The following is a 19,008-nucleotide window of genomic DNA, read 5'->3' on the forward strand; positions in this document are numbered from 1 at the left end:
AGTAGGATTTGGGATTATTTATATCTTTCTGTCAATTATGTGATGGTAAAGATGTCTGATTTAGAAAATCAGTGACAAAAGTCTGCTCATTCCTTTATATTTTCATCAAAGATACTCTTGCTACATGTATAGATCATTATTATAAAGATTTTATATAGATGGTAGAGAGGTCAGTAATTATTGATGTTCTCTTCATTGCTTTACTTAAATGTAATATTGTATCTGATTTTCCTCAAAACATTTCCTATCTTTCTTATTTGGTAGAGTTTATAAAATGAGTCCTTATTACTTTCACTGGAAATATTTTCCAGTGAATATTTTGTCATCTCTAGTCCTGGTTTTCTCAATGGATATTTGGTCAGCCTCAGCCTCTGTTACTCATGTTATTTTCTTTTCAAGTCATTTCAGCTTCCTCATATACCATTTAGAGAACTGAATCATGAAGATATGTAACTTGTGGTTTTATTATACTCAGTTATCAAAAAAGACCATCCTAGAAACTCCAGTAAATTATTTCAATTTTTATTTGTTGTCTTCCCAAGTTCATCTATGAAATAGAAGATAATAGATGATATGTATCAAATATGTCTCACACTAAGCTTTGTATATTCTTGTTTTTCTACTTCCAGTATATTTCATGGTTTTATTAGGTGGTGCTGCTCATAATCTTTTACCATTCATCACTACAGTGTTTTACAAATGAGTTTATTTTCTAAACTGGGTTACATTTGTCTGCCATATCTCTTTGTTTGACAAGCACATTGGTTCTTTATTGGGTAATGTTCTGTTACTTTAAGGTTTGTTGTTGAGTTAAGGATACTTGGAGTTCTAAGAGGTCCCCTACCTTGAAGTGCAACTGCTGAGGGTTGAATCAGGCTGGGAATTTTTAAAGAAGCAGTTGATCAGTTTTGGAAGTGACAAGCTTCAGAAAACTGGGGAGATGTGGACACCAGAACAGTTGCATGATTAGGGGAGAAATATAATTTATGACTATAGACAAGAAAGTGGCATTTGATTACTAAACAAAAGATAAAGTAGAATGATTTGTTGAGAGGATCTAGAGTATGCACTTAGATAAGAAAAAAAGAAAGGTGGGAAGGACTAATCTCAGAACTTCATCAACTATAGCTGAAAGTGATAAATGCTGCATTTGCTGTTAAGGTATAAGTCTAGCTAAACAGAGAAACATTTTGGAAGCAGAGAATCAGAGAAGTTACTAATAACTGTGTGATTGTAGGTGTACACACACCCATGTGAGGATGGGAAATGTAATATAGTGGATGGTTTGAGATCAGGGATTTTCTTCCCTTTCGTATTTGTATCCTTAGCATTTAGCCCAGTTCTTGAAACATAATGACTAATAACTGCTTTTTTCATTCATTCATTCATTCATTCATTCATTTATTAATTCATTCTAAATATCAATGAAGTAGTGATAGCCCTGCCTTTATTGCTTGAAACGTATCCCTCCCTGCATTGCTGGTTCTGAGAAGGAGACCATTGCTGGATGTAAAAGCATATCTGCTCTAGGCAATGGTTCTAGTAGTGTGGTGAGTAGAAAATGACTTTCCTTCAATCTCACACAATGTTTAGATTATGCAACACTGACAAATGGATCCCAAGGAGAGAAGAAAGAGAAGGGAGTGGATGATATTCAGGGTGAACAATTTCTAATGTATTTCTACCTGGTCTTTCAAGTGCTTGGTCTCCTAAATCACAAGTCTAAACAGAAACAGGCAACTTTTGTTATCTTGGGACCAGTGGAGAAGTGTTGGGTTGAGGAGAACTTGCTGTGGCTAAATAAGACTCAGATCTGTAAGGCGTAAAGAGACCCCAGAGGCTGCAAAACTGTGGTTTGCAGCAGTCGGTGGTTAGAAAGTTCAGTCTCTTGTTTAGAATCAAACTCAAGATCGTGTGGGCCTCATGGAGGACCTTGGAAATCAGTCATTGTGAAGACAGATAAGGAATGGTTTCTTGAGATTTTGTTGAATGACTAGATAGTCTGGTCTGTGAACAAATCTCTTCTTCGACTTCTATTTGGTGCTTGGATTTCAAGGATTCCAAGTGTTATATTGTGGGTGGGTAGGAAATACAAATGCTGGAGGGAACACAGTAGATTTAGGCAAAATTAAAAGTCTCTGCAGACACACAGCTAGTAAACGCGGGTGTTGGTAGCTACCCCTACTGAGGCTTATCCACCAAAAAGTAAAAAAGGCATAGGCAAGCTTCTTAAAAATTAATCAACAAGAGCAAGTCTAGTCTGAAACGAATCTTGTTTAGAATCCTATAGGAACTGGCATAATCTACCATGGGTCTTCACTTCTGCCTTGTGCAGTGAATCTAGTGCCTGGCACTTATATTCAAGTCTCCTTGAGTTCCAAAGGAACCTATCAGCATTGTCCAATAGGGGACAGGTAGAGTGGACCAATGGGAGGTCCTCCCCTCAGCCTGTGAATTGTTCCAACAGCCTCTTGCATTTAGAGGCAGACAGCTGCTCTTGTTTTTTTTCTGTAAGGCCTCTAAAGCTTCTCAGAACACAGCCAGTTTTCCAGGGTTAACCTGGGAGTTATTGGAGCATAGTTTTTCCTCTAAGACTTCTGAGCCTCTAGTGGGAGGGACTTAAGGGGAACAGGTGGCTAGACTGTTGTCAGAGCTGGCATCTAAGGTCAGGGAGCTGGTTTTGTTTTGGGTCATGACACAAGAATATTGAGTATCGTCTCGAAAATGGATAGCTAGTAAAAGAGTAAGATTGATAGTGCAGTAATTACTTAATTAATTTATTTAATTATTTAATTACTGGCAGTAATTAAAAGGCCCAGAGGGGGAGAAACTTATTGGTGAGGGAATATAGCCCAAGCTGAAATGATAATTTTTACTTGGCAGTTTAAAGCTTACCATAATGTACTATGCTTGTATACCAAGAGACCACTAGATATAGGCAAAGAGTAAAATGAATTTGAGAGGCCCAGAATAGTTGTAGCTGAACTATGTTTAGTAAACAGCATGGAAAAACAAAAGGTGCAGTGACTAAAAATTTGTCTCATTCAAAGTGTCAGCGTAGGAGAGTGGTGTGTGTGTGTGTGTGTGTGTGTGTGTGTGTGTATGTATGTCTGTGAGAGAGAGAGAGAGAGAGAGAGAGAGAGAGAGAGAGAGAGGATGCTACCATTCTAATGCCTTATTCAACCACATTTACATGACCATGGCTCAAGATGAAGGCTACTATATCCTCTTAAACTGGCAGAAAAGATGCAAGAATCATAGTATTATATTTTGTATTTATATCTCTAGTGTTTGGAACATAATAATTGTTTAATAAGTGAATGCTTGTTGATTAATTTATCAGTCATCTAATTCAATCCTCTCATTTTGTAGAGACCCTAAGAGTTATAAGGATTTGCCAATGCCAGGTCACACAGGTAGCTAAGAGGTAAAGCTTAGACTTGAACTCAGGTATTCTCTTTCAAAGTGCAGAAGTCCTTTATTTTTCCTCCCACTGTCACCCTTTCTGACACACTGCTCTCCTCTGGATGGCTGCACAGGAGAGGAGTCCAGGAAGCTCACATCAGATAGCCTTTCATCTTTTTAGGAAAGTAGGAGACAAAGGTCATCTGCTGAAAGTGAAGAGAAGGAAATGATGAAATGGTGAACTTGTGGGGAAGAACAAAGATTTGGAGAGCCATTATAAGTATCGATTATGATTTTGCTACAGGAATCCAAAAATTCTTCACAGTGTCAGATTACAGAATAATGCCCCAGGATTATTAACCTCTATTTTTACAAGAAAACTTAGCAAGCTGGCTGAAGGTAGTAATCAAAATCAAGTCGATGGATATGATTGAAATCTCTTTTCTTCCTTTATTCTCAATGTCATAACAACTAGTTCGGGAATGGAACTACGAAATGTGGATTCAGGCATTAAGGAAGCTTCAGTTCTTTCCAGAAAGTTTCTTTGGCATTTTGAATTCATAAAAATGGACCGTGGGACACTGTCAGTCATTTATTGTTTTCTCTTTCTAATAAGATTTAGGCAAATCATGTTGCTGTGTTTCCTTACTCACTGTAATGGTATAATGTGCCAATGTTAGCATTCAAGGCAATCCTTCACAGTGATGACTTCAGGATCCCAGGCTGAGGGATCCTAGGTGCGGACTTTTCCCTAGAGAAATTAGGAAGAAACTTTGCCCTTAGTTAAGCACTAAGCATTGAATCAGAGAATTTTAGAGCTAGAGGGTAAGGCGATTTGTTCTGTGGCATTTTAAAAAAAATTTTTAAAAATCAGGGTCAAAATAGCAGTTATTCTCTGCAGGCAGGAAGACCATCTCTATATTTTTAACATTCTGTAAACAAGGCAACAAGCCTTTGTTTAATTATGTAAAATAAAGGCTTATGACTTAACTATTGATTTTCTTCTAGTCATATGCCAAAGTACTAATTAACTCACCCATCTGTTCATTTAAGCAAACATTTACCAGCATGGAAATGGAGAGGATCACAGAGGTAGGTTTACACCCCTCCTCTGCAGTTCATTAAAGGTGTCACTGGATAAATCGCAACCTTCCAGGGCCTAAGTTTTCCTCATAATTTGAAATAGATGGTCTCTAAGGTCCCTTCTAAATGCATGATCCTATGATTTAATATCTATTATGAGAAATAATTGAGTTAGACTTTGGAGGAGGTAAGAGACAAATAAGACTCAGTTTCTGGCCTCAAAGAGCCTAGCAAGAGAGATAATAAGACTTAAACATAGACAAACATAATGCAGATTAGAATCTGCAAACATTTGTTGTCCTTTTTTTCCTTTGGTTTCCCCAAAGTAAGAAGTTTGAAGCCTTGAGGTAAGTGTGGCTTCCCTCTGGCCGTGAGTTGCTGGTGATCTCCAAACTTAGCCCAAGAAATAATAGGAGGGTAGGGTTGGTCCTAAGGAGATGGGCCAGAATTGACTTTTCACTGCAATTTCTAGGTATGTATGTGTGTGTATTGTGTGTGTGTGTGTGCATCTGCATGTGCGTGCATGTGTGTGTGTGTAAGACAGAAGTAGAAGGAAAGGGAATACTTGGGGTTGTTCCTACTGGGCTAGTTTAACCTTTCCTACTTAGTCTTAATTTCACTGTTTCTGCCCAATGTCCCTTGTGTTCTTCAAAGATGGAGGGCGTATATTGGATGCGAGAGGCTCCCTCAGAAGACCTGCCCCTCTACTGCTTTCATAACCACTTACGAATGGACCTTCTAGATAGAACATCTCACATTTCACTAGCCCTTATCCATAACCCTTATCCAAGGTGACTAAAAAAATAAATACAAGTCCTGTGTTGGAACCAGCACTTATATCTTGGTTATGCTACTGTTTGGACCTACCAACCTGCTTCAGATACTATGCCCAACCACAAAATCATGAAGTTGGATTTCAAAGCCAGGTTCTCTATCTGCAAACCCAGCATACTTTTCACTGTTGTTGTTTTGTACAACTCTTTGTGATTCCATTTGGGGTTTTCTTTGATGGATACTTGGAGTAGTTGGCCATTGTCTTTTCCAGTTCATTTTACAGATGAGCAAATGGGGCAAACAGGGTTAAATGACTTGCCCAGGGTTACATAACTAGTGTCTGAGGCCAGATTTGAACTCAGGAAGATGCATCTTCCTGACATCAGACCCAGCACTCTATCCACTGTGCCATCTAGCTGCTCTGCTTTTCCCTGTAGCAATCTACCTACTTATCCAGAATTTATTCTCTTTCTATATTATTATTTATATATTTGTACACTGCACCTTATTAGGAGGAGACCCATGTGCAAATCTCTTCCCATCCTTGCCTGCTACGGAGAAAGGTTTGCTGACACATAAGGGGATGGAGAAGGCAGTTGAAAACTGGTTGTCTTTTCTTTCAGTGAAATAGCTGGGGAAAGGAGTTTTTGGTTGTTCTTACTGAGGAAGAAAGAGGAACCATAAACGTCACTCCTGATCTTGTGATCATGGGGAGTAGGGCAAGATGAGACATCCCAGCTGCTGAAGAGCAGACAGATGGGAACCACGGACTGGCACAGTAAGTTGTGCCTAAGCTGAGCCAAGCAAAAAGCTGCTTGGGCTCCCACAGAGTAGGAGGATCCTGACAGTGGCTGGGCAAATGAGGAGAAGCAGACCGAGCAGACATTAGACAAAGTATCATGCAAGTAGAGAGGCTGAGGCTGTCCACACCCAAGTTTCCCACTTCTCTTTCTAGTTGCATAGGACCCTTGCATATATTTTGCGGCACCAGAATTTTGAGTATTTTATTTCCTTTCAAAAATGCATTTTCCTGATGCCTTTTGTCTTTTCATCACAGCTGTTTCCATTCTCCCCTTCCCCTCCCTCCAGAATGAACTCTCTGTGGTGATAAAAACTATTAAGTAAAAACATCTAATATAGAAATGTGGTCTGACATGATATGCACAATTCTGCCCTAGTAACCCCCCACCTCTCTGTTGTGAGGAAGGAGGTTCGATTTCATTATCTCAGCTCAGTTTTTCTGTTACTTAGAGTTCAGTTTTCTGTTGGTGATATTTTCATTAACATTGTTGGAATCATTGTGTTTATTCTCTTGGTTCTACTTATTTCATCTTACTCAGCGTTTAGAAATCCCATTTTCTTTGAATCTCTGATATTTGTCATTTCTTACTGTATAATAATATTCCATCACCTTTATCTATCACAGTTTTTTCAATTATTCCCCTTTCATAGGGCCCCTACTTGGTTTCCATTTCTTTGCTACCAGAAAGAGTGCTGCTATGAATATTTTGGTATATACTGGACCTTTGTTTCTAGCTTTGACTTCCTTGGGTATGTGCCCAGTAGTCGGATTGCTGAGTCAAAGGATATGGGGCCTTTAGTCACTTTTCCTGCACAATTCCCACTTGAAATCCAAAGGAGTTGGAGTGCTTTGCCGCTCCACCAACCATCCCTATGCCTGTCTTCCCACATCATTTCTAGCATTTTTTTTTTCCATCTTTTGCCATTTAGCTAATTTTCATGAAATGAAGTAAGAACTTAGAGTTATTTTAATTTGCTTTTTTCACTACAAGGAATTTGGAGCATATTTTTAGGTCATCATATATAGTTAAATCTTTTTTTTGAAAATTTAATATCCAAAGTGGCTCTTGGTTTTATACATTTTTGTATGACATGTACATTTTGACATATTTTAACGATGATATTTGATGCAAATATGTTTTCTATTCTACATTTTCTTTTATAAGCCTCGGTTAATTTTATATGCACCAGAAACTTCTAAATTTATTTTATCTTTTATAATCTCTTCAATCCCCTGTTTGGTTTAGAATTTGCTGTAAAGTCTCAAAGAAGTTCATTTCACAAACTACTCTGGAACAAAACTGAAGCCATCTAGGAACATGGCTTACATTATTTTCATTTGCATTGCACTTCATTTCTATCCCAATTATGTGTTTTACTTATTCAGTGATATTCTTTCCCTGAGTCTGTTGGCAAGGTGAACAGCTGAATACTTGGACTGGAATTAATTTCACATGTTCCAGTTTTTGAACTGTATGGGCACAAATGAGCCGGATGGATAAAATATCACTAAAAATTCCTACAGCTTGAACCCAAATTTGAGAGGGTCCAGAGTTGTTAGGACTCATGGGATACTTGTCTCTATGCATACATTTTAAAAAATTAATGTATTTTTAGTTTTCAATATTCACTTTCACAAGATTTTGAATTTCAAATTTTCTCCTTATCTCTCCTCTCCGCCCACCCCAAGACATCTTGCATTCTGATTACCCCTTCCCCCAATCTACCCTCCCTTCTATCACATCTCTCCATTCTCTCATCTACTTCCCCTCTGTTTTCCTGTAGGGCAAGACAGATTTCTATACTCCATTGCCTGTATGTGTTATTTCTCAGTTGCATGTAAAAACAATTTTTAATGTTTGTTTTTAAAACTTTGAGTTCCCAAAGTGTTAGGATCAACTGTCGAGTAATGTTCTTGCCACTAGGAAATAAGAAATACAGGTAAAGGGGTATAGAAAGCTATCTGGCCCTTCAGGACAAAAGAGAAGATGGAGACAAGGGCAGAGAGGGCTGATAGAAGAGAGAGTAGATTGGTCATAGGGGCAATTAGAATGCTTGGTGTTTGGGGGGGGAGGGGATAAAAGGGGAGAAAATTTGTAACCCAAAATTTTGTGAAAATGAATGTTAAAAGTTAAATAAATAAATTATAAAACTTTGGGTTCCAATTTCTTTCCCTCCCTCCTTCCCTTCCCATCCCTACCATGAAGACAAGCAATTTGATATAGGTTGTATTTGTGTAGTCATGCAAAACACTCCCATAACAGTCATATTGTGAAAGAGTAACTATATTTCCATCCAACCTATCCTGCTCCTTTTATTCTATTCTCTTTTTTAACCCTATCTCTCTCAAAAGTGTTTACTTCTAATTACCCCCTCCTTCCATTTGCCCTCCCTTCTACCATTCCCCACACCTCCCACTTATCCCCTTCCCCTCTACTTTCCTGTAGTGTAAGATAGATTTTCATGCCAAATTGAGTGTGCGTGTTATTCCCTCCTTAAGTCAAATCCAATGAGAGTAAGGTTCATTCTCTCTCACCTCCCATCTCTTCCCTCCATTGAAAAAGTTTTTATTGCCTCTTTTACGTGAGAGATAATTTACCCTTATTCTATTTCTCCCTTTATTCCTCTCCCAATATATTCCTCTCTTACCACTTAATTTTATTTTTTAGATGTCATCCCTTCATATTCAACTTACTCTGTGCCCTTTGCTTATATGTATATAATCTCTCCAATTACCCTAATACTGAGAAAAGTCTCAAAAGTTACCAATATTACCTTTCTCTGTAGGGATATAAACACTCCCTTAGTAAGTCCCTTATGACTTCTCTTTTCTGCTTACCTTTTCATGTTTCTCTTGATTCTTGTATTTGAAAGTCAAATTTTCTATTCCACTCTGGTCTTTTCATCAAGAATGCTTGAAAGTTCTCTATTGCATTGAATGCAATGCATTCAATGAAGGATTATACTCAGTTTTGCTGGGTAGGTGATTCTTGGTTTTAATCCTAGCTCCTTTGACCTCTGGAATATCGCATTCCAAGCTCTTTGATCCCTTAATAGAGAAGCTGCTAGATCTTGTGTTATTCTGATTGTGTTTCAACAGTACCCAAATTGTTTCTGGCTGCTTGCAATATTTTCTCATTGACCTGGGAACTCTGGAATTTGACTACAATATTGCTAGGAGTTTTCCTTTTGGGATCTCTTCCAGGAGACAATCAGTTGATTCTTTCAATATCTATTTTACCCTCTGTTTTTAGAATATGAGGGCAGTTTTCCTTGATAATTTCTTGAAAGATGATGCCTGGGCTCTTTTTTGATCATGGTTTTCAGGTAATCCTATAATTTTTAAATTGTCTCTCCTGAATCTATTTTCCAAGTCAGTTGTTTTTCCAGTGAAATATTTCACATTGTCTGCTGCTTTTTCCTTCCTTTCATTTTGCTTTATAATTTCTTGATTTTTCATTAAGTTATTAGCTTTCATCTGCTCCATTCTAATCTTTAAGGAATTTTTTTCCTCAGTGAGCTTTTGAATCTCCTTTTCCATCTGGCCAATTTTGTTTTTAAGGCATTCTTCTCCTCATTGGCTTTTTGGATCTCTTTTGCCATTTGAGTTAGTCTATTTTTTAAAGTGTCATTTTCTTCAGCATTTTTTTTGGGGTCCCCTTTAGTAAGCAGTTGACTCATTTTTCATGATTTTTATTGTATCACTCTCATTTCTCTTTCTAATTTTTCTCTACTTCTCTTATTTGTTTTTTTCAAAATCCTTTTTGAGCTCTTCAATGGCCTGAGACCAATTCATATTTTTCTTGGAGGCTTTGGATGTAGGAGCTTTGACTTTGTTGTCATCTTCTATTTGTATATTTTGGTCTTCCTTGTCAGCAAAGTAATATTCTGTAGTCTGATTCTTTTTCTGGTTTTTGCTCATTATCCCAGCCATTTACTTGAATTTTGAGCTCTTTGTCAAGGTAGTTCTATGCTTCCAATGGGGATGGGGGTGTACTGTCAGCTACTTGATTCTCCCACAATCTGTGGGTCTAGAGCTCCAGAAATAGTAACTACTGCTGCCCTTGCTGTTACTGCCATGGGCTCCTCCACCCTCCATGCTGCCCTGGGGCTGGGGCCAGACCACTCTACTCACTCACACAGATCAGACAGTTTTTTTTCATTGACCTTCCAATTTGTCCTCAGTGTTTTGGGGTCATGAAATCTGGAAAGTGCCACAGGTGCCAGAGATTCAGTTCCCTCAAGACCTGCTTAGGTTCTGTCTTTGCCAGTGTAGCCCACACTGGACTGTGCTCTGCTCCAAGCCTGGCACAATAGATGCTTATTGTTGACCTTCCAGGATGTCTGAAGCTGAAGATTTGTTTCACTGCATCATTTCGTGGATTCTGCAGCTCCAGAATTTGTTTAGAGTCATTTTTACAGGTGTTTTGCTGAGTTTGGGGGGGAGAGCTGTAGAAAAGCCCTGCTTTTACTCTGCCATCCTGGCTCTGCTCCCCTACATGCATACTTTAAAAAATTTTTAATCATGAGATTTTATTGGGCAGGAACCCTGTTCTTTTTAACCCATTTTTATAGGACCAATCAAAGTAACCAGTGAAGATGACAAATGTTTCTTATTGCATTTCTTTGTTTACAAATCATTTGGAGACAGTGGGGCATCATTTAGAATTTTAGACCCATAGCTGAAAAACAAATATGATCAGTATCACTACTTTTACTAAATCATTTGACAGCTAATGTGGCTCAGTTTTAGTTTCATTAAGGATATATGAACACAGCAATATTTTCTATTTCAATGACCTTTCCTCCACAAATATAGATTCTCACCAATCTTGCTAAAAGGCATATTTTCAGAGGGAACTGAAGAGGTCATTACCTTTTCTCCCAGCAGAACTACCTATAACTGTACTAGCAAATGGGTTTTTCCTATTCTTTAAAACCTCTGAGAAAGAAGAATCCACAACTTCCCTCCTCATCAATTACAGTTTGATAGTACATTCAGGAAATTGTCTTTATGGCTAATGGAAATCCCTTCTTCGGTCATTTTAGAATGACTTTCATTTGTTCTGACCTCAGTAGAGGACCCCTAGCTGCTATCCACCTTCTAATAAGCTACTCTGTATTTTATATCAGAAGTACAATTGAATTTATGTTTTTCATAAAACCTGATGATTCCATTATATCTCAGTTTCTATTAACTTATCAATTTTTATATTTTCTCATTGCTTCTCAAAAGTTAGGTGGTAATTGAAGAGGTTATAGCCAATATATGACTTACAGGGGTTATAGAAGAATGGGTTTAGCAAGTTCATAGATCAACGAACATATAGTTGAATTCTTATTATGCTCAAGACATACACCTCAACTTACTATTGTAGTTTGCTTTAATTACCTTTGCCAGGGTTAAAATAAAATTTAAAAAATTGCTATATTTCAGTTCTAAGTAGATTTTTGAAAATAATTGAGAAGAAACTAATATGGGTTATTGTCCCACAGATAACAGTCTAAGCTGGACTGTTATATATAGTTGCTAGGGAAATTGATAGAGTGCTGGGCCTGAAATCAGGAAGACCAGAGTTCTGATCTGGTCTCATATTTGCTACCTGTGTGACATGGGGCAAATCACTTAAACTCTGCCTCAGTTTCCTCAAATGGAAAATGAGGATAATAATACCACCCACTTCACAGGGTTTTTATGAGGCTCAAATGAGGCAATATATGAAGCACTTAACCCAGTGCCTGGCACATAGTAGTCGCTATATAAATGCTTTTCCCCCTTCCTTCTCCTCTTCCTACTTACTCCTTGTATTAATCTTCTTAATCTTATCCTCTTCCCCCAAATCTTCTACTGCTCTTTCCCCCCAACCTTCCTCTCATTGCCAGTTAACTTATTTCTTAATTTCCTGACAATAAAATCTGAGCCCATCTCCTTTTTCTGTAACTTGTAGCACCCATATCACCTCTCATCTGGACTATTGGGCTGACTACTTGGTCTTCCTTCTTCCAATCCCTCTCCTCTCCACTCTATCTTTCATACAGGTGTAAAATAATCTTCCTAAGACACCGTTCTGATCATGCCAATCTTCTGTTCTAAAAATTTCTGTTACTCCCTACTGCCCCAAGAATAAAAGGGATTTCTAATTCTGACACTTAAAACCTCCAATAGCTTTTTTCAACCTATTTTTCCAGCCATATTTTCCAGCATTATGTCCTTTCTAAGAACAATATATTTCACTCAACCTGGGTGACTAATCATCCCTTCAGTCTAGAACTCAACTTTCTGTGTTCTGCCTTCTGAGAATTCACATAAGACATCCCCTGTGCCAGAAGAGTACTCCCTTTTCATCTATATATTTCAAAATACTTATCGTTCATGAAAAATGAAGCTCTAGGAACCATCTTCTTTGTAATACCTTACCAGTTGTGGTGCTTTCTCTTTTCTCAAAAATCCAATATTTACTTATCCTGTATCCAAGTTATTGTTGTTATTCATCCCTAATTTTTGAAGAGAGCCAATGACATCACAAGGTGATACCTTGATTTGAATTTGATTTAAGTGATGCAGAATTTCACAAAGTCATCAGCTTCACTATCTCTTGAAGTCATCAAAGTCCAGTGGCAAGTCCAAAGTCAAGATGACTGGCAGTGGCTCAGAATGCAGTGGTTGACCTTGGCATCTTCTATGTTTAACCAAGCTCTAGGTTCTCCTTAGCATCTGCTTCAGCTACCTTCATGGTTGTTGGGAAAAAAAAATTGTTCTCATCCTCCCATTCCACCAAGGGAAGTCTTCACATGATTGGAGTAGACATCTCTTTGATTCACAATGGGTTTGAGACCTGTCAGTTATCCTCAATCTGGTTTAGCCCATCTACTGAGACTCTCCTGGGGTGTGGCCACTGTGCATGCTACAGCCTCTTGGAGACATAAATGAGAGAAAGGTGAAGGTAGACACGAAAGGTGGATGACAGTCCCTGAGTAGGTCTCAAAAGCCCTCACACTAGAAGTGCTAGCCCTTGATCATCCCATATACCCATGTATCCTAAGCCAGAGATTTTGAATTTGTGTCCCATCTGAGGTCCAAGTTGTATCCCCTAAGTGGATGTAAACTTGATTAAGTTGTGAAATGTTTAATGTTTTGTTACTTATCCCTAGGATCTGGCACAATGCCTTGCATGGAGTAATTTTTAATAAAAATCAGATCTTCAGTTGTTTTTCACAAACTCATACAAGTATCAATATTTTAATAAAATTGCACTCAATGCCTTTCGTCTGAAGATTAGTCAAGTTAAGTTTGGAGATCATCAGTAATTTGGCTAATTGTTTTTTTTACAAGAACCACTTTTGAACGCTGACTACTAGATCACAGAAAAGTTGCACTCTGCTTTAGTGGATGCAGGACTCATGCTGAAAAAAATCAGACATTTTTGAAGTATTCAAGAAGAATTAAACTACTTTATCTAGCATATTTCCTTCAATTATGGTCTGTATCTGTTCCCCAGTTATAAATAAAATAACACTGACTTTTGCCTAATTATATTAATGGATGTAAAATGCTTTTTTTTGTCTTTGTGACAATTAACTTGTGCTTTGAAGTATTTGAGGCTTGTGGCATTTATCTCTTCCCCATGTGATTATTGCAATGAAGCCTAATTTTGTGTGACCCTCTTGTGGTAATGAATTTCATTGTTTAACAAGAAATGAAGAAATTGGACCTTATATTTTGTTCATAGACATCTTTAGCTTGTTTTTGCCAATAGACTCAGATTGAGTGAAATGTCAAAAGATAATGATAATCTGCTGAATTAATTCTGACCTCAGTCCTGTGGTCAACCCTTTGTGTGCTTATTTCGACAAGGATTTTTCTTGCCTTCATTCTCATCTGCCTTGAATGTGAATCACAAATCTTTTATACTAGATGTCCAGAATGAATGACTATTTAGTGATAATAATAAAATAATAGGTCACTCTTTTTTCCCACTCCTGGCAAACATTTTATAACCAGGTGTGTATGTAAAAATGTGAAGAAGTCTACTGTTATTGCATATGGTCATTAAGGTGCCAGAGGTAATAGCTGTGACTTTTGTGGCTGAAATATAGAGTAAGAGTGGCATGACTTCTTTTTTGCCTATGCTTACTCCCAAAATTTCTTTTTTTTCTTATTGTTATAGTTAGCATTTCTAGCACTACATCACATAGTAATGGTGTTAATGGATGCTCTCTTTAACCTTATACTCTTATCTTGTAAATTTAAATAAATTTGGGCTATAGTGGAAAGACTGACCTAGGAGTCTGGAGATCTCAATTATAGTCCCAGATTTATACTAGCTAGTTATGTGACTTTGGGAAAGTCACTTAATCTCTCTGGGTACCAAGTATCTCACATATAAAATGGGAGTTGAATAACCTAAATTACTCTCTTATAAATTGTTTAACTAAATAACCCAAATAACCTAAATAAACCTCTTCTTTAAAATTCTGTAAGCCGATGGGAATTGTGCTTATTATTTCATCAGTTATTACTTTTATTTCAGGGCAATGACAAAAAACCCCCATTATTTGGTGTGTGTGTGTGTGTGTGTGTGTGTGTGTGTGTATACGACAACCATGCCATGGAGGTGCCTTTTACTTCCCTGAAGATTTGTGATCATTGAGATGAAAGAGGAGGATGCTTGACAGCTAGATGGAAGAGATTATTTGATCCTAACACAGTGCTATTAACTAGTAATTCTTGCACCTGTGACAGTTAACACAAACCAAAACCAGAGCAAACTCATAAAGTACACTCTCAGTTGAGGGTTAGTGGCAGGGCACGGCCCCATTGAGGGATTGGGGAGTGGAAACAGGGATGCTGGGACAACAGGAAAATGCAGGTATGGTGAGAGAAAGCAGAGTGGGGCAGGGAAGGAGCTCACTGTAACTTATCACATGGTAACTTTCTATTTTCACTATTTTTGCCAACTAAGTGTGAAGCTCTGTTGTTTCTATGTTACTGAAAGACTGCAATTTGTCTGTCTCTAAAGACTCTAAATTTGTCTGTCTGAGGAAAAGCCCCAGTCCCTCTGTCCTACTTATGACTCAGTGTGTGGGGTGAAATTCTAAGAGCTTCTAAGCATTCTTCTTCCTCTGTAAGAAATATCTATAAGTTGCAGAAAGAAGTCTATGGCTGTGACTTTTGGACCTGCCTACTTTCTCCAAATTGGTGGAAATAGCTGTAGGGGATGGGAAACATCAAGGTAGCAGTTGCTTTGATGTACTTGATCATGTTGATTTTCAAGATAGATTGGTTACTTGTTACCAACCATTTGGATACTTCTGATCTGGGGAAAAGCAACTTTGTCTTTCAAGAAACCAATAGAAAAAATTTTGTAGGGAGCTTGTCAGATGGGAGCCTTCTGTTCACTCTTTGTATAATCATGCATCCCCAGTTCTGATATCCACCCTGGGTTTGAATCTGTCTCTACCACTTACTACCTCTGTGACCTTAGGCAAGTCATTTAACCTCCCTCAGCCTCAGTTTCCTTATCTGTAAAATGAAGGCATTGGACTAGCAGTCTCCTTCAAGCTCAAAAGTTATGATCCTATGATCTAAAAAAGTGATGCATTAACTATCTCATCTCTGAAGTCCTTCTATCTCTGATATTTTATGAATCTGTAATTAATGTATCTATATCTGTTATTTTCACCATATAACAAGATGAGAAACCATGTTGATTACCTGGCAGGCTTTCAACCTTTGCAGTTCAATCTAGCGAGCAATTTCACTAAAGCTAAGGTCCCCGGTTTGAGGGAGAGGGCTGAGTTTTCCCTGAAATTTAGTTTTCTGAATTTGGGTTCAGGTAATATGATCTCAAGGCAACAAAAGCTGAATTAAACAACTTGAAGGCCAGGTATATTTTTATTAATAAAAATCTTTTAATCTCTAATATTTATTGTAGTACCTTACGCATTGTAGGTACTTAACAATTAAAAAAATAGAATTGAAAATAGAGCTAGAGGAAACCTAAGAAGTATGTAAAATGCTTATTTGACATATCTAGAGGACTAGAGAGGGAAAATGACTTTTCTAAGGTCATACAATTAGCAGAGTCAGAAATAAAAGCTAACATGTAATCAAGGGATGAACATAAAAGGGAGAGTCAACTTGGAGTCAGGTTAATGGTTTGTATGCAGTAGTTTAGTGAATTTTCTCAAATAGACTCAATGAGTATTAAATGACTCAACCTAAATACTCAAAGTATCCATGATATCATCAATTTGGATATTCCCTTCAACACTGTAGATCATAGGTTGTCCAGGCATGCCCTTTCTATGTGACTATTCATATCCTTTTATAAGTTTGCCAGTTGGAGTTCTACCCAATGTTCTGGAAGTCTCCTTCAATTTCCTTTGACATTGAAGCAAAGCCAATACAATGTTCAAGCTATTTCCCTGTTCAACTGACTGTCTTTTCGACATCTCTAACTTTATGTCCTATAGATATCATAAATTTGATATATCTAAAACAGAGCTTATCATCTTTCCCCCAATTCCTCCTTCTTTTGGATTCCCCCCCCCCCCCTGCCAATTTTCATTCTTAAATCCCCTGGTAATGACTTTGCTTTAGTTGGGTCTCCCAGACAACTTTTTTTTAAACTGGTTTTATGCCTAATTTCTTCTCTTTGCTTTGTAAAATGATTCTGCTCACAAGTGCTTACATTCTAGATTATTATCTTTGGCTTCCATTACTCTCCACTTGGCAAGTAAGTCAAGTGTTGCCAGCAGCAATGCTTTTAAAATAGGAAGGCTGTCTGGAAGAAAATTGGCATAGATCAACATCTCACAACATATACTGAGATAAGTTCCAAATGAGTACATAAAGGGTGACATCATAAACCAAATAGAGGAGCCAGGAAGAAATTATCTTTTAGGTCTATGCATAATTGAAGAATCTGTGACAAAATGAGAGATTGAGAAGATCACAAGAGGTAAAATGGAGAATTTTGATTCAATAAAGTTAAAAAGGATTTGCACAAACAAAATCAATGCAAATAAAATGAAAATCATGGCAGGTAAATAGGAAAAAATCTTTACAGCAGGTTTCTCTGACAAAGGTCTCTTTTCTAAAATATGTAGAGAATTTATTCAAATTTATAAGGGTAAAAGCCAATCCTCAGTTGATATGTGGTCATAGGATATGAACAGGCATTGCTGAGGGAAAGAAATTGAAGTTAAAATTAAAAAAAAAACTATTGCTTTTTAGATTCTTTTGGTTTTTTTGTAATTGATAATTGATTTGCATAAGTTATACACCTGTATAAAATTATTATAATAAATGTTAATGTCACTTATGCTGTTCATTATCCATTTGTCGTTAATAATTTATTTAAATAAATCAGGACTGAATTAAGTTTTATATCTTTTTTAATTTTTTTCTTCTAGATTTATTCCAATTATGATCTTTGCTTCAGAAGCCTATGTGTAAATAGACATCTGATTCAGAAATGATTCATCCATAATGAGTCCTTTTTTGGGGCTATTAAAATATAATCACTTTCATTTTCTGAGATTGCCATATCTAGCAGCTACTAATTCTTCTCTCAAAGAAAGCATTCACAGTGTAGAGGCATGAAGCTTCTGGGTCATCTGTTAATTTTTAACCTGAGTGGGGAACTCAAAGAAAAGAAAATGATTATAGAATCATAGATGGATAATACTTATCATTTTAATAAAAGTCCATTTATTCCAATGCATTCAAATGGATTTTTAAAAATAAAAATTAACTTTTGTCACAAGTTTTTCTACATCTTTTGGAATAATGACATGATTTTTGTTGTTTTTGTTATTAGTGTGGTCAAGTATGCTCAGGTTTTCTTAAATTCTGTATTTCTGGTTTAAATCTAGCCTAGTCAAAGTATATGACCTTTGTGATATATTGTTGTAATCTTCCTGCTCATATTTTATTTGACACTTTTGCATCAATATTCATTAGAGAAATTTTGGTCTATAGTTTTACTTCTCTGTTTCTTTTCTCCCTGATTTAGGTATCCAAGTCATATTTGCATCATAGAAAGTATTTGGTAGAACTCCTTTACCAATTTTTCAAATAGTTTTTAATAGTATTAGAATTAATTGTTCTTTGAATATTTGGTAGAATTTGCTTATAAATCCTTTTGGTCCAGGAGATTTTTTTCTTAGGGAAATAAATTACGACTTGTTCATGTATCTCCAACATGATATTCACAGTGCCTATGGCAGCTATGAATATGCTGGTGTAATTCTGAATCACGAAATACAAGAGATCCTCTACATGGAAGACAGAACCAAAACATTTATTCAGATAACAGAAAGCTAAATCCCAACACGAAAGCCAAATCCATCATAACAACAAAGAAATCCAACATAGTAACCAAGAGGTCTATACATATTATTAGGCCTTCTCACAACAAACTAGCTGTGTCACAGTCCTAGCTGCCTGATTTCTCTGTCCTTCCCAGCTCTGACTAGTCTGACCAACTTCCTCTCAGCTCTGCTCCAGTTCTGCCTCCTCCTTTTGCCCCCTTCCTGCTCCACCCCTTCCTGTTCTACCCATTCTCCCCAGTAAGCTCCTCCCATCACAGTCTTCATGTGACTGAAACTTATGTAACTCAGACTTCCATGTGACTTAAGCAGGCCACATGGACCTATTAATGGATGAAAAAGAGCTTTCTATTTAAATACATTAATTCCATTAAAAATACATTCACAATACATTCAGCCTCAAGATGTCTAGTATCCATTATATAGTTCAAGGGGGCAACTGCTATCAACAGAACTTTACAACAATATAATAGGGATCACAAAACATAAGCACATAAAACAAAATTGTAGGGTGAGGCTTGAGTATAAGAACTCCATTACTCCCCCCTAAAATGAGTGGAGCCCCAAAAGGGGCAGAGGTCTCTTCTTCCATAGTTACTTCCTGCTGAA

The 19,008-nt window shown here is 37.2% G+C and overlaps 2 long non-coding RNA genes across 2 annotated transcripts in view; one reads left to right on the plus strand and one right to left on the minus strand.

Annotated features, from left to right (window-relative positions):
- Nucleotides 1-19,008, plus strand: part of LOC140501631 (uncharacterized) — a 61,375-nt gene that overhangs the window by 19,030 nt on the left and 23,337 nt on the right. The window lies entirely within an intron of this gene.
- Nucleotides 3,460-19,008, minus strand: part of LOC140501630 (uncharacterized) — a 98,486-nt gene continuing 82,937 nt past the window's right edge. The window contains exon 8 of the long non-coding RNA XR_011966274.1: nucleotides 3,460-3,608. This is a non-coding gene — a long non-coding RNA (uncharacterized lncRNA). The remainder of the gene's footprint in view (nucleotides 3,609-19,008) is intronic.

Source organism: Notamacropus eugenii, chromosome 4, assembly GCF_028372415.1.
Source record: "Notamacropus eugenii isolate mMacEug1 chromosome 4, mMacEug1.pri_v2, whole genome shotgun sequence".
Lineage (NCBI taxonomy): Eukaryota > Metazoa > Chordata > Mammalia > Diprotodontia > Macropodidae > Notamacropus > Notamacropus eugenii.